At 43.5% G+C, this 17,061-nt stretch overlaps 1 long non-coding RNA gene across 1 annotated transcript; it reads right to left on the bottom strand.

The window, feature by feature from the left end:
* Positions 1–5,355: 5,355 nt before the first annotated feature.
* Positions 5,356–16,583, bottom strand: LOC144691268 (uncharacterized). The gene is made up of 2 exons (XR_013579077.1): positions 16,487–16,583; positions 5,356–7,405 (listed from the first exon to the last, which is right to left on the bottom strand). It is a non-coding gene; the product is annotated as an uncharacterized LOC144691268 (long non-coding RNA).
* Positions 16,584–17,061: the final 478 nt, after the last annotated feature.

The raw sequence follows: 17,061 nt of genomic DNA, 5'->3' as shown, positions 1-17,061 counted from the left end.
TATAAAATTATGAGGGGCATAGATAGGGTATACAGGAAGGAACTTTTCCCCTTGGTGGAGGGATCAATAACCAGTGGGAATAGATTTAAGGTAAGGAGCAGGAGGTTTAGAGGGGATGTGAGGAAGAATTTTTTCACCCAGAGGGTGGTGGGAATCTGGAACTCACTGCCTGAAAGGGTGGTAGAGGCAGAAACCCTCATAACATTTAAGATGTATTTGGATGTGCACTTGCGATGCCATGGCATACAAGGCTATGGGCCTAGTGCTGGAAAATGGGATTAGAATAGTTAGGTACTTGTTTGACCGGCGCAGACTCGATGGGCCGAAGGGCCTTTTCCTGTGCTGTAAACCTCTATGCTCCACAAAAAAAAGCAAAACAAATGAACTGCCTTTGAGAAGATATGAACGTGTCTGACGTTACTTACATTAGCTTCAAAACGATGGATGAAATTAAATCCAGAAGCGAGATGAAAACAACATAAAAACAGGAATATTACTGCACCTGCTTCTTGGGTTTGTAGCTCCGAATAGTTGAATTTGCAGAAACACAACAAAAGCAAGGTGGAAAATGGCGATTCTTTATATATATTTTTATTTACATAGATGTTCTACAGTCCCTGTCCTTTCTGAAAATGCTGGCTCCTTGTACAAGATGCTCCAAGAGTTTGCTCCCGTGGTAATCCCTCAGGTGCGTACCTGGACCGTCCATGCCTGCAGCCTGGTGCAGGAACAACCGGGATCCTGATGGCCATACACCTGCATGTCCAGTAGGGGTTGCTGTAGAGCGACCAGGGAACAGGAACCCCGGGCGATTCTGCGCTGCCATCCAGGTGATCTTGAGCTCAGCCACTGGGGCCAACCCAGCCGACAGCAGCAATCTTCAACCTCCCCCCCTCATTGTCAACAGACAAGCCATGGAAATGGCAATTAATGTGGGTCATATCTGGTCTCGGAAAACAAAAACTACCCAGGAAAACTGAGGCGATCGGTTCCTAAGAAACAAGAGTCTGGAATTATGTCATTATGGCCCATGTCGACTTTGCAGACTGGTCACGAAGTTGTTCTGAAATTGATCTGATTCGGAGAGGCGGGGAAGAGGGAAATCTCTGAGGAAACACATCGCTGGAAGCCTCAAATACACTATTTAAATGCTAAATAAACCAGGAATCCTCTGCTTCTTTCACATGGTGAAAATGCGGCTTTTAAACTATGTTTCTCTGAAGCAGACCTAACCCCACATCTGTGGACACTCAAATCCACTCCATCCATCATGTCCATTTCTTGAGCATTCTGGTTATTGCGCTAAAACAATCATCAAAGCTTTGCCCATTCTCTTTTACTGATACATGATGTGCAAAGCAATCCAGTTACCTTCACAATGAGCTCATCGACGGACAGCGACACAATCGGCGGCGCAATTCTTCACCATCACCTACGGGAAGAGTTTCTTTTATGGTCGCCCCAATAAAGTCACACTCTTTAACAGTAACAAGAACAGAATTACCTGGAAAAACTCAGCAGGTCTGGCAGCATCGGCGGAGAAGATAAGAGTTGACGTTTCGAGTCCTCATGACCCTTCAACAGAACTGAGTAAAATTAGGAGAGGGGTGAAATATAAGCTGGTTTAAGGTTGGGGGGGGTGGGGGGGGGAGAGAAGTTGGGGGGGGTGGTTGTAGGGACAAGCAAGCAGTACCCCCTCCCACAACTCTTTCTCTGGTACATCGATGATTACTTCGGTGCTGCTTCATGCTCTCGTCGGGACCTTTGCTTCCAATCTCCACCCCTCCATCATTTTCACATGGTCCATCTCTGACACTTCCCTTCCCTTCCTTGACCTCTTTGTCTCAATTTCTGGTGATAGACTGTCCACCAATATCCATTACAAGCCTACCGACTCCCACAGCTACCTCGACTACAGCTCCTCACACCCCGCTTCCTGTAAGGACTCCATCCCATTCTCTCAGTTCCTTCGCCTCCGTCGCATCTGTTCTGATGATGCTACCTTCAAAAACAGTTCCTCTGACATGTCCTCCTTCTCCCTTAACTGAGGTTTTCCACCCACGGTCGTTGACAGGGCCCTCAACCGTGTCCGGCCCATCTCCCGCGCATCCGCCCTCACGCCTTCTCCTCCCTCCCAGAAACATGATAGGGTCCCCCTTGTCCTCACTTATCACCCCACTAGCCTCCGCATTCAAAGGATCATCCTCCGCCATTTCCGCCAACTCCAGCATGATGCCACCACCAAACACATCTTCCCTTCACCCCCCTTGACGGCATTCCGTAGGGATCGTTCCCTCCGGGACACCCTGGTCCACTCCTCCATCACCCCCTACTCCTCAGCCCCCACCTATGGCACCTCCCCATGCCCACACAGAAGATGCAACACCTGCCCCTTCACTTCCTCTCTCCTCACTGTCCAAGGGCCCAAACACTCCTTTCAAGTGAAGCAGCATTTCACTTGCATTTCCCCTAACTTAGTCTACTGCATTCGTTGCTCCCAATGCGGTCTCCTCTACATTGGAGAGACCAAACGTAAACTGGGTGACCGCTTTGCAGAACACCTGTGGTCTGTCCGCAAGAAAGACCCAAACCTCTCTGTCGCTTGCCATTTTAACACTCCACCCTGCTCTCATGCCCACATGTCTGTCCTTGGCTTGCTGCATTGTTCCAGTGAAGCCCAACGCAAACTGGAGGAACAGCACCTCATCTTCCGACTAGGCACTTTACAGCCTTCCGGGCTGAATATTGAATTCAACAACTTTAGATCTTGAACTCCCTCCCCCCATCCCCACCCCGTTTCTTCCCCCTCCCTTTTGCTTTTTCCAATAATTTATATAGATTTTTCTTTTCCCATCTATTTCCATTATTTTTAAATCTATACCTGTAATACCCTGTCAGTCTTTCCACCCCACCCCCGCTAGAGCTGTACCTTGAGTGTCCTGCCATCCATTCTTAATTAGCACTTTTCTTAGATAATATCACCACCTTCTACACGTCTTTCTTCCTTTGTCTGTGACATCTTTTGATTATCTGCTCCTATCACTGCTTGCTTGTCCCAACAACCACCCACCCCCCCAACTTCTCTCCCCCCACACCCCCCCCCCCGCCCCACCTTAAACCAGCTTATATTTCACCCCTCTCCTAATTTTACTCAGTTCTGTTGAAGGGTCATGAGGACTCGAAACGTCAACTCTTTTCTTCTCCGCCGATGCTGCCAGACCTGCTGAGTTTTTCCAGGTAATTCTGTTTTTGTTTTGGATTTCCAGCATCCGCAGTAGTTTTTTGTTTTTATCTCTTTAACAGTAGCTGCTTAAAAGCACTCGAGGTGCCATATAAGTTGCAGCGAGAATTGGCGGTTTATGTAAAAACAAAGCAAGCCATATAATTTTCCCCTTCGGTTTATAAATTAAGTTCCTGTTATGGTTTCTTGTTGGTAAACCATTAAATCAATGTTATATATATATATATATATATAAATGTGGCAGAAAATCTATTTTCAAAAGAATAACCACATGGCAGTATCTGCAATTTAGACATTAGCTATTTATTTTCCAGGTTAAAGCCATCACTGACAGAATGTCTGACTGCCATTTCCCTCTACAGTAATTCAACTATTCCATCGGTCTGAAAATCTTTCCATTATCTTGGATGCTTCGCTATTTCTAATAGTGATCCATCCTATTTCCACATCAAGATGCTCAATTAGCTCCTGAAGAACAAACCGCATGCGGGATTGTGGACACATCTATTCAGCAGGGGATCGCTGGCTACCTCAAACCCCTCTTGAGAGATTGGACCCAGCCAGAAAACCTCTTTGACATCTTGGTCACGGAAGAATAAGGGGATATTTTTTCTCATTGTTATTGTACCATTCCCACCCCCATCCCCCAATGTCTAGGGGATAGGGAGCGATGCCTCAGATGAACCCACACATTTAGTTTCCGTGTTCAAATCTCAGTAAGATTAGATCCGGGACCATTAAATTGTCTACAGATCTCAGATTGTTAAGTAATATATTCACACTGATTTTGTGCACGTGAATTTATGGGATTGGTAAAATCTTCCCACTTCCAACACTTGGGACGGGGGCGGTAGGGGTGGTGAGGCAGGACCTTGTATCCCAACACTTGTGGGTATAACTCAGCAGGAGGCCATTCGGCCCACGGTGCTTGTGTCGGCTCTTTGGCAGGGCTACCAATCAAGTCCCACTCTCCTTTTTCCCCACGGACCTGCATTGTCTCCCCATCAAGCATTTACCCGATTCTCTTTTGAAAGTCACTTGTTGAACCTGCTTATGCCACCGTCTTAGACAATGTGTTCCAACCAGGCATTGTTCAGTGTTCCAAATTGTGGGTCGAGCGAAATAAAATCACATTTATCAGAAAGTGAGGATTTTCCTTATAAGTTACTTTCGATAAGAAGATGGCGTTCATTTTACAAAAGCAATAAATTGTTAAGAGTTACATTTTATTTTGGGCAAAACAAAAATAGGACACGTGGTCCCAAATCGCCCAAGGAAAAGAACCAAAATACCAATCAGCTGGTTCCAGGCTGCGTTACCAAAAGCAAGGTTACATTATGAAACCATATTTTAAATTATTATAAATTAAAACACAACAGGTAATTTGAAAATAACTGAAATCTATGCACACGTTATTAAAACGATGCAAGTTGGAAGTAGCTCATGTTGAAGAATCAAAAATCATTTCCTCACATAAAGGAAACATTTTGTGGCAGTGTCCTATTTACTCACCTGTTTATTGTTTTATCGAGGTAAGCAATATCAGCCCCGAGAAAAAAGCAAGTTTCTACATTTGATCCCTGTGCCAGGACCATTGGGGCTGGATATAAATTAATTTCCCCTCCTCCTCTGCTGCTAATATCGAGTTGAGCAATGATTAATTCCAGTCTAGGAAAGCTCCCAAACTGTACCTGTGTGGCTCACTGTTTTTCATATGAGACATTCTTATGATGTCCCTGGTGGGAATGACCAGTTTGTTGCCAAATAGTGGGAATCCTCTCTGCTTCTCTGCAAGACATAGACTGAGGTTTTCCAGTTTACTACGTTTAAAATCTCATTAGAATTTCACACCTTGTAGTAAGAGATTTTCATTCCACTGGAATGGGTTGGATTCTAACCCACATATAACCCAGAGGAGAAAGTCAACACAATTACCCATTACCTAGTCCACTTGTGAAAGTATTATTACCCTCATCCACCAGCATATACCAAACTTTCAGCGTGTTCTACCAGGTTCCATTTTATCTTTTTCATTATATTGTGCAATACTTTAGAAAACAGATTTTTTGTTAGATTAAATGCTCTGCTCTTTGAATGACTACAAATACAATATATTAAAAGAGTGATGTTTAATACATTTAAACACAATAACATGTCATCAGTGTTCAGTAAATATTGTGTTGTCAGGCAGTTTGTACATTGAAGTAACACTTTGTGTTGTCACTTTTTAAAGAATTTATTCTGAATTATGAGGACAAATTCTTTACCAAAATGTTGTTACCACCGTACCAGATATTAATTATTGTGCTGCTAATTTCTTGCTTTGTTATATGTTTGAATTAGAACAAAATGTTTAACTTACCTCATTTTTTTTATTCATTCATGAAATATGGACTCCTTTGGCCAAGCCAGCATTTATTACCCATCCCTAATTGTCCTTGAGAAGGTGGTGGTGAGCTGCCTTCTTGAACTGCTGCAGTCCATATGGTGTAGGTACACCCACAGTGCTGTTAGGGAGGGAGTTCCAGGGTTTTTACCCAGCAACAGTGAAGGAACGGGCGATTATAGTTCCAAGTCAGGATGGTGAGTGACTTCTACATTCTACATTGGGTAACATGTAATGTTATATTTAAATGTGTAGTTTATTACTCTTCATAGGGGAGATGGTGGTGTAGTTGTAATGTTATTAGGCTAGTGCTCCAGATACTGGCAAATGGGTTCAAATCCCACCATGATAATCCCACAGCAGCTTTATCAACTTAAATTCAATTCATAAATCTGGAATATAAAGCTAGTCTCAATAATCATGAAATTATCATCAATTGTCATAAAAACTCATGTGGCACAGAAATCACCTGGTCTGGCCTGCTTGTGACTCCAGACCCACAGCAATATGGCTGACTCTTAACTGCTCTCTGAAGTGGCCTAGTAAGCCACTCAGTTCAAGGACAATTAGGAATGGGCAACAAATGCAGGCCTTGTCAGTAATGCCCACATCCCATGAAAGATTAAAACAATATATTTTATGAGCCAAACATTGTGAATAAAGTGGTATTGCAAGCTATATGAGAAAGAGACAGAGGGCAAGGGTCTGAGAATGGGTGCCTGAGAGGGATTACAAGTTAGTAACTCACGTTGAATGTATGCAGTGATTACTACATGTATCACAATTGTACTGAAGCACCTCAGAGTGCAACATGACCTATGTAGACAACTTAAATACCATTGCACCATCTGCCTGCCTGTTATGACCATTTTGAAATGCCTGTAATGTTCATTGATTGTATTGAAACACCTCAGGGTGCGACATGATGTATGTGAAAAACTTGAATATGATGGGACTTTTTGTGATGGCCATTTTGAAATGTTTTGTAATGTTCTTTCAGGTATTTTATGAATAAAGTATATTTTTGCAAAAAAATATATATTAAACTGGTTGATTTGTCATCGGGGCAAATCTCATTGGAACCTTCATTGTTTTTTAAGTGGTAGCTCGGATTTTGGTCCATTACTGAAAGATGGCACACTTCCTGTAGTTAATGACACCGAAAATGATAGATTAAGAGTTGTGAAATAATCACTGCGAATTTATGGAGTGCTAATCCCCAGTTAATTACCAGGAAATAACACCGGGCGTAATGATGGCGATATCTTATCAAAGTGAGGCATATGCTTGAAAAGGCACAACTGGACCCTATAGGTTGATGCCATTTCCACGCATTGTAACTGAAGAACCGCAGGAGACTTGGGATGTATCACTCAGCGGGACTGCCTGTCGTGCAGTGTCCTGATCAATCCTTTATGTCTGATCTTTTCCTTCACGATCTGAAGCCACACGAACCCAGTGACCATGAAAATTAAACCGATGGAGAGACAAATCGGCCCAAGGACATAGGGGACCTCGGCCGCTTCAGTGAAGTAAAGGATCGTGAGGACCACACCAACCAGTAAGCCGGAAACTCCGATCACGGCGATGGTGATGGGCTTGTGGTAATGAGGCCAGTTGCTGTGTTCAGTCGTGGAGCCGGCCTCGCCTCGAAAGGCTGAGCTGGTCTGAGGCACCACTAAAGAGTAACTTCTCGGATTTGCTGATGAGAAGGAAATGGGGTCTGAGCTAAACTGCTCCGAAGAGCTCAGAGCGACAAGCTGCATCTTACCAGGAACCTGCAAAAGACAGAAATAGGTGTAAGGCAATTGGACTAAATTGCTGGTAAGGTTATGGAAATATCTACTGGCATCCATCCTTCAAACAAACAGCTGTGCACCTACAGCCTGAGCACAAAGACATTGTTAATGCGAGCACACACATTTATTATATATTCTTTTCTGAAATCGTGTAACTTTCGGTCAAAATATGACATTAGGAGGTCTACTTTTTAAAGTAATGTATTTATTCATAGAGGCAAGCGAGTTCTGAGTCAGAAGGTTGTGGGTTCAAACCCTACTCCAGAAACTCAGTGTAACATTTCGGCTGACACTTCAGTGCAGGACTGAGCAGGTGCTGCACTGTCATAGATGCTGCCTTTAGCATGAAGGGGATCCTTAAACCGGGGCCTCATCTTCCTTGCAGGTAGAGGTGAGAGATTCAGTGACACTATTCCATGAAGTGGACAAAGTGTCCTGGACAACAGTGAGACCTTGATCAACGTCACAAAGAAAGGCAGAGATTGTCTCGTCGTTTCTGTTACAACTGATGATGGGAACGACTCGTGGGAAGTTACTATTGTGGGAATTTCAAAAATTCAACATTTTAGAAAACTGCGTGCTTAATAAGACCCGAGATCATCTGTTTGCAACAAAAATATCAGGAATAGAGGCGAAACGTGACTGGTCAACGTTATATGACGAGCAGCCTTGGAGGCTGTTTTATCATTGCTAAGTTTGTCCGTACAGTTAATCCACAAGGCTTGTCTGTCCTTCCTGCATCTGATTGTTGACATAAAGCTACTCCGTGTTCTCTACGATCAAACCATTGATGTTAATCCGCACAAACCTGTCATAAACAGCTTCACCAGATCCATTTTTTTAAAGCTAATTGCTGGTATCTTTTAGTCTCTACTCATCTGTGTCATTGAAAAAGGGCCCATTCTATTTACAGTTCGTACATAGCCCTCTGCCATGACTCTGCTAACATGTACTTTCTTGTATCGGTTGCATTCCATAAGACTTTAAGACCATAAGACATAGGAGCAGAAATTAGGCCATTCGGCCCATCGAGTCTGCTCTGCCATTCAATCGTGGCTGATAAGTTTCTCAACCCCATTCTCCCGCCTTCTCCCTGTAACCTTTGACCCCTTTACCAATCAAGAACCTATCTATCTCGGTCTTAAATACACTCAGTGACCTGGCCTCCACAGCCTTCTGTGGCAATGAATTCCATAGATTCACCACTATCTGGCTAAAGAAGTTTCTCCTCATCTCTGTTCTAAAAGGTCTTCCCTTTACTCTGAGGCTGTGCCCTCGGGTCCTAGTCTCTCCTACTAATGGAAACATCTTCCCCACGTCCACTCTATCCAGGCCTTTCAGTATTCTGTAAGTTTCAATCAGATCCCCCCTCATCCTTCTAAACTCCATTGAGTATAGACCCAGAGTCCTCAAACGTTCCTCATACGTTAAGCCTTTCATTCCTGGGATCATTCTCGTGAATCTCCTCTGGATCCCCTCCAGGGCCAGCACATCCTTCCTGAGATACGGGGCCCAAAATTGCTCACAATATTCTAAATATGGTCTGACCAGAGCCTTATAAAGCCTCAGCAGCACATTCCTGCTTTTATATTCTAGTCCTCTCGAAATAAATGCCAACATTGCATTTGCCTTCCTAACTACCGACTCAACCTGCAAGTTAACCTTAAGAGAATCCTGGACTAGGACTCCCAAGTCCCTTTGCACTCCAGATTTCTGAATTCTCTCCCCATTTAGAAAATAGTCTGTGCCTGTATTCTTCCTACCAAAGTGCATGACCTCACACTTCCCCACGTTGTATTCCATCTATTCGTTCGAGTCTATCTTTCTCGATGAATTCCAGACATCAGGTCCCAGAATTGTCCTTCGTAAACATCCTGCATCGTTAGATGGTATATTTAACACGCAATATTCGGGACATACATGGGATCAATAAGAAGCGAATTTGAGCTCCACGTAATTTTAGAATTGCTATCCAGTTGTCATGTATTGTATTTATCATTCTGACTGAAGCACAGTCTGCGATTGGCTGTTACAGTTTTAGATATTTTTCTAACGAAATACTTCCAGTTTTCAGTAATGTTCAAAGTTGGGTGACACTAGTACCCAGTGAACAGGAAACATATGAACTAGGAACAGGAGTAGGCCACTCGGCCCTTCGAGCCTGCTCCGCCATCCAATAAGATCATGGCTGATCTGATTGTAACCTCTCGCCTACACCCGGTAATCTTTCACTCCCTTGTTATCAAGAAGACTCTACTTCCACTGATTGTTGAGGAAGGGTGTTCTAAAGACTCAGTAACCTCCAAGAGAAAAAAAATTCTCCTCATCTCTGTCTTAAATGAGCGACTCCTTATTTTTAAAAAGTGATCCCTAGTTCTAGATTCTCCCACAAGAGAAAACATCCTCTCCACATCCACCCTGTCAAGACCTCTCAGGAATTTTTTTAAAATTTGTTCATGGGATGTGCGTGTCACTGGCTAGGCTTCCATTTATTGGCTATCGCTAATTGCCCTTGAGAAGATGGTGGTGAGCTGCCTTCTTGAACCTCTGCAGTCCCTGTGGTGTAGGTACACCCACAGTGCTGTTAGGGAAGGAGTTCCAGGATTTTGACCCAGCCATAGTGAAGGAACAGTGAAATATTTCCAAGTCAGGATGGTGAGTGACTTGGAAGGGAACTTCCAGGTGGTGGTGTTCCCATGTATCTGCTGCCCTTGTCCTTCTAGGTGGTTGTGTTTGTGGGTTTGGAAGGTGCTGTCCAAGGAGACTTGGGGAGTTCCTGCAGTGCATCAAGTAGATGGTACACACTGTTGCCACTATGCGTCGGTGGTGGAGGGAGTGAATGTTTGTCGATGGAGTGCCAATCAATGGGCTGCTTTGTCCTGGATGGTGTCAAGCTTCTTGAGTGTTGTGGAAGCTGCACTCATCCAAGCAAGTGGGGAATATTCCATCATACTCCTGACTTGTGCCTTGTAGATGGTGGACAGGCTTTGGGGAGGCAGGAGATGAGCTGCTCACTGCAGGATTCCCAGCCTCTGACCTGCTCTTGTAGCCACAGTATTTATATGGCTGGTCCAGTTAGGTTTCTGGTCAATGGTAACCCCCAGGATGTTGATAGTGGGGAATTCAGTGATCGTAATGCCATTGAATGTCAAGGGGCAATGGTTAGATTCTCTCTTGTTGGAGATGGTCATTAGATTATAGGAAAGATTCAACTTCTGCAACCAGATTCAATATGTGGGACTCTTGTCCATAGGTTGGGAAATGTTTAAAATTTCATTTTCCACAAAACATTTCACACCATCCTAGTAAATTGACAGTTTTCTGATTTTCATTTTTGAATAAAATGTATTTGGTATTCGCTTCTAACAACAGAGTATTCTAAAAAAATCCATGTACAAGAAAACGTTTGCCCAAATGTTATGTCTGGTCAACAGGAAACTCAGAATGTAGGCAACGAAATTATGAAAGACTTGAAGCCTTGGAAGTGTGGACATATCGAACAATGTTTAGAATATCTTGGAAAGAAAGAGTAAACAATGAGAATGTCAAAAGTTGAAAATGGATTATTTTGGTCGTCTGATAAGGTGCCACAATATAGTCAGAATACTGTTTAAAGGCCATATCAATGGTAAAAGGAGCTGAGGAAGACCAAATGTTTCCTGGACAGGCAACATCACGGAATGGGTAAACATGAGCTATCACAGTAGAAGCAGCTGGTGCAGCATTATATCCAACCCTCGACAAGAGGAAGGAATCTGAAGAAGAGGGAAGACTTCAATGGGTAATATACTGCAACCTGAATCAGAAACAAAACAAAAATGGAGTAATATAAACGAACATTGCCAGTCAGTCAGAGCATGAAGGAGAAAAATCAATCGGCAGCCAATCTGGTAGTACAATTATTTTTATTGTATTTAAGTTGATCACAGTGAGAAGGCTGAAGAGATTGTCTTTGGTCCCTCCACTTACATCTCCTTACCATTGATTCCATCCTCTCCTGCTGTCACTATCCCACTGTTGGCAAACCTGAACTGAATTTTGGCCCCATATCCTCTCCATCACAAAGAACACCTACTTTCACCTTGGAAAACACATTGTTCAGCATCACCCCAGTTTACGAAGCACTCATGTATGCCTTTCTGGTTCAACTACACTCATGATAATTCTTGCTAGTCTCCCATATTCCACCCTCCATGAGTCTAGCTGTATTGAACCTATCCTGTCTCATAATATGTTCCACTGGCCCATCATCCCCGAGCTTGCTGACCAACATTGGATCCACATCCTCAACATCCTCTAAGCTTTCATCCTAGAGTCTTAAAATAAGTGGCTGCAGAAATAGTAGGTGCATTGGTTGTGATTTTCCAAAAACACCCAGATTCTGGAAAGGTCCCAGCAGATTTGAAAATCATTAATGTATCCCCTATTCAAGAAATAAGAGCTACAGAAAGCATGAAACTATAGGCCAGTTAGCCAAACATCTGTCATGGGAAAAAGGATAGAATCCAATGTTAAGGAGGTAATAGCAGGACATTTAGAAAATCATAATGCAACCAGGCCGAGTTAATGTGGTTTTGTGAAAGGGCAATAGTGTTTGACTAATTTATTAGAATTCTTTGAGGAAGTAACAAGCAAGGTGGATAAAGGGGAGCCTGTAGATGTGGTGTACTTGGATTTCCAAAAGGCATTCAACAAGGTACCACATAAAAGGTTACTACACAAAATAAGAGCTTCATGGTGTAAGGGGTAACATGTTAGCATGGATGGAGGATTGGATAACTAACAGGAAGCAGAGAGTAGGGATTAATGGGTCATTTTTGGGGTGGGAAGATTTAACTAGTGGAGTGCCACAGAGATCAGTGCTGGGCCTTAACCATTTACAATCTATATTAGTGACTTGGATGAAGACTCAATGTATGACAGCTACTTTTGCTGATGACATAAAGATAGGTAGGAAAGTAAGTTGTCAGGAGGACATTAGGAGTCTACAGAGGGAGTTAGGTTAAGTGAATGGACAACAGTTTGGCATATGGAGTATAATGTGGGAAAATGTGAACTTGTTTACTTTGGCAGGAAGAATAGAAGAATAAAACAGCAGTATATTATTTGAATGGGGTGTGACTGCAGAACTCTACAGTACAGTGGGATCTGGGTGTCCTGGTACCTGAATCACAAAAGTTGGTATGCAGGTGCAGCAAGTGATTAGGAAAGAAAGCTGAATGTTGGTTTTTATTGCAAGGGGAATTGAATAAAAAAGTAGGGACATTATGCTACAGCTGTACAGGGCATTGCTGAGACCACATCTGCAGTACTGTGTACAGTTCTGTCTCCTTACTTAAGAAAGGATATAATTGCATTACAAGCAGTTCAGAGAAGGTTCACTTGACTGATTCCTAGGATCAAGGGATTATTTCATGAGGAAAGGTTCAGCAGTTTGAGCCTATACCCATTGTAGTTTAGAATAATGAGAGGTGATCTTATTGAAACATATAAGATCCTGAGGGGACTGGACAGAGTGGATGCTGAGAGGATATTTCCACTTGTGGGAGAGCCTAGAACCAGGAGAGACAGTTTAAAAATTAGGGGTCCCCCATTTAAGACTGAAATAAGGAGAACTTTTTTCTTTCAGAGGGTCATCAGTCCGTGAAATATTCTTCCCCAGAGAGCAGTGGAGGCTGGGTCATTGAATACATTCAAGACTGAGTTAGATGGATTTTTGATCAACAAGGGAGTCAAGGGTTATGGGGGGCAGACAGGAAAGTGGAGTTGAGACCACAATCAGATCAGCCATGATCTTATCGACTGTCAGAGCAGGCTTGAGGGGCTGAATGGCCTACTCCTGCTTCTAATTCTTGTATTCTTGCATTCTTGTGTACATGCTTAAGCTTTTAAATCTGCAGCATTGCTTTTAAGTTCCTTCATGACCATCCCCATTATATCTCAATAACGTCCTCCAGTCCTATAATCCCATAAATATCGCTCCCCTGACTCCAGCCTCATTCAGCTTTCCACACCAACTTCCTGACTAGGAAGAGGCACCTTAAACCCATTCAATCATCATCCAAAATGCACATAGGAGCAAATGTCATTATGATTCGCTGAATATATTAAGTAATGGGAGCCTCACCGATTTAGGTTCTTTCTGAGTCCAATGATACTGAGGCCCTTTTTAAAATAGTTGCCCACAAAAGCAAAATGATGAACGTTGCAAAATATTAACAGGGAATTTAGTTCTCAGAACAACCATCATTTTCCATGTTCAAACATACTTCTTGTTTGACAAGAAGAAACTGATTTTATGTCCTCTCTAGCATGTTACCTGCATTGCGTTAATAAAATGTAAAGTCCCTTAGTGGTACAGAACTTAAATATTGCTGAAAAGATCAACATATTGTTGAATATTTTCATCTTGCACTCGGACAAGTGCAAGAATGCCAAATTTCAAAGGATCACAACAATTTATACCACAGGAGAAAAGGGTGCTGATTGGCACCTCAACTCTGATTGGCTGAGGCATTGCCATGGAGAAAGCAATGGGTAACTATAGGCTCCCACGCTCCAGAGTAATTTAGAAAAAGCTTCAGTAACATCTGTCTCTTTTCAGTAATATACAAAATGTAAAGTTCTAATGTGGTGGCATTAGCCTGAACAGGGGCACGAAGAGGAAGAATTTACCTGTACACTGGACACAGTGAAATCATCGATCCATTTATAAAGTGTTTAAGATGTTGTCACACTTCACAAACAAAACTCTCTCCGTTCACCATTTTTGCAGAAATTTCATTTTACCTTTCAGACAGAATTCATTGTTAATAAAAGTTTTTGGTTCTAATAATTTACATGTCTCTGCCTACTAGAAACAAGCCGTTGAACACAATAATCAGCAAATACTTGTGCAAGGCACAGCATTATCCACTAGTGGCTGCAATAACTTAGGAATGTGGAGATGTAGAAATGCGGAAATATACATAGCCCCAGGGGCCAGTAAGATCCCTGAAACTGACACCATAGTCCAACCTCAGCCAATCAGGTTGCAGAAACAGGAACGAATCGTATCCTATCACTAGGGACCAGAAAGATTCTGTCGTGTCATCCTTGGCTGGTTCAGTCGCAAATCAATCAAATTCTATTAAAAAATATCTGCTGCTTACAATCTGTTCTCATCTTAACCACACCACCAGTCCCCCCTCTCTCCCCCGCTCCGTCCCCACAACCACACACACACACACAAACTGGCTCCGTCCCCAAACTCCAGATCTCAGTCCTATTACTTCAGCTCACGTTTCTACTTTTACATTCCAGACTCTCCTGTCTGCCGCTCCTCCCCGTTCCCCGCTGGTCTGAAGAAGAGACATAAAAACAAAAAGCTAAAAGCTACTGCGGATGCTGGAAATCCAAAACAAAAACAGAATTACCTGGAAAAACTCAGCAGGTCTGGCAGCATCGGCGGAGAAGAAAAGAGTTGACGTTTCGAGTCTTCATGACCCTTCGGCAGAACTGAAGTATAGTTAGGAGAGGGGTGAAATATAAGCTGGTTTAAGGTGGGGGGCGGGGGGGGAGAGAAGTTGAGGGTGTGGTGATTGTGGGGATAAGCAAGCAGTGATAGGAGCAGATAATCAAAAGATGTCACAGACAAAAGGATCAAAGAGGTGTTGAAGGTGGTGAAATTATCTAAGAAAAGTGCTAATTAAGAACGGAAGACAGGACAAACTAAGAAGAGCCATACTCTGTTAACTCTTGTTTCTCTCTCCACAGGTGCTGCCGGACTTGCTGAGTTTTTCCAGCATTTTCCGTTTTTATCCCAAGTAACGTTAGCCCCTCTGCTCCTTTCCCTCTTTGCTCCTTGCTCATTCCTCCCTAAGTCTTTACTGCAGTTTAAAAACGCTAGAAACACTCCGCAGGTCAGGTAGCATCTGTGGAGAGAGAAACGGAGCAGACGCTTCAGGTCCTGTTCAGGGCAGATGAACAGACATCCAGCATCTGCGGCGCTTCGCATCCTGCGCTTCGCCTGATTTCGCCACGGATTGTCCTTCATCTCTCCCAATTATCCCCGAGGAGGTCCCTCTCTCATCCCGTCCTGTTTCAAATCTCTGCACCGCACCCACCCTCCGGATATATGCCTATTCCTGACTTTATTAATCCTTTCCTCCCACAGCCCCAGCTTCCCTGCTTTATGTGCTCCCGGCTCCCAGGCTTTCTCACTCCCTTTCGGCACTGGGTGGATGCGAGAGGAAGTTTATGACCAGCATGAGAAGGCGAGGGACACCGGGGTACACTCTGAGAGAGATCCGGAGCACAGATACAGGTCCAGGGAAACATGTCTCATTGCAGAAAGGGGAAGGGATGAGAAAAGTAACAGAGGTACATAATCTACATTCAAAATGTGTCAGCCGTGCAGAAACAGATAGAAAGGAGGCTGAGAACTCTGCAGACAGACAGAGAGCAAACCAGAAAGAGTTTGAGTGGCGACCAAACAATTATTGGAAGGAAGATAGATAAACGATTTGTTGTCTGCGGTCTGAGGAGGAAGGGTCGTACGGACTGGAAACGTTAACTCTGTTCTCCTCCCTCCACAGATGCTGCCAGACCTGCTGAGTTTTTCCAGCATTTTCTGTTTTTTGTTGTCTACGGCCTTTGTCCTTAAAGATGTTTCAGGGGCTAGAGGACTATTCGTTCACCCTGTTCAACACTGATGTGAATTAAATTTCCCCACTGTTCCAGGTTTAAATGGGAACAGCCCAGATGACCTACGCTAATTTGATCCATTTTTGGAGTTAAAATCCTACATTTGTTACCGAGCAATTTAAAACGAACGAGTTTTGGGCTTAGATATTTACTATCAATTTAACTGTTGCATTTGGTAAGTCTGTGACCACACAGACCCTCCAGCCTCTGTGAAGCCCACCGCTGGCAAAGTGATTTTCTATTGAAAACAAGAAGTTAGTGTTGCGGAGCGCAGCATTTTAACACCAACAGCAGTAACCGTGTAATTCCTATCAATTCCTACTAGCACCAGTGCGAATGGAACCGCGAGCGTTTATATTTCCGCCGCTTGAATACCTTCCGCTGAAATTTGGTAACAAACTCTTAAAAACTTTCTGTTGAAGAGTCATGCGGACTCGAAGTGTTGACTCTGTCTTCCTCTCCGCAGATGCTGAGTTTTTCCAGGTATTTTTATCTTAAAACTAGTTTTAATGTAACTTACCGTGAGCTGCAGACGCTGCACATCCAGGGATTTGACTCGTTTGATTATTATTTTTTTGCCACACGCGCATCAACTTTAACAATCGCGGTTGGTTCGTCTCTTCCCCTTTTGTTTTTTGGAATGTCCCGTGTCTGAAATGTTGGTCGCACGATCGCTGTGGACTCGGAAAGCTGCTCCCGGATAACAGAGGCTGGGGGAAACCGCTGCCCACAACGACCTGTTGTCTGAATTTTTGTTTTGTTTTAAAGAAGTGGGAGAGAGAGAGAGAGGGAGAGAGGGAGGGAGGGAGGTTGAAACCAGGCGTCCTGTGGTTTTCTCGTTAAGGAGATGGGGGGGTGGGTGCTGGATTTACTTGGCAATCTGGCTGTCGAGGTGAGACAATGTCCAGCCAGACACCTCATTGCCTGTTGGTTATTCAGCTGAACCGGGA

Source organism: Cetorhinus maximus, chromosome 15 (assembly GCF_964194155.1).
Source record: "Cetorhinus maximus chromosome 15, sCetMax3.hap1.1, whole genome shotgun sequence".
In the NCBI taxonomy this organism is placed as follows: domain Eukaryota; kingdom Metazoa; phylum Chordata; class Chondrichthyes; order Lamniformes; family Cetorhinidae; genus Cetorhinus; species Cetorhinus maximus.
Note: the sequence above shows the minus strand (reverse complement) of the source record. Positions and strands in the feature narration are given on the sequence as shown.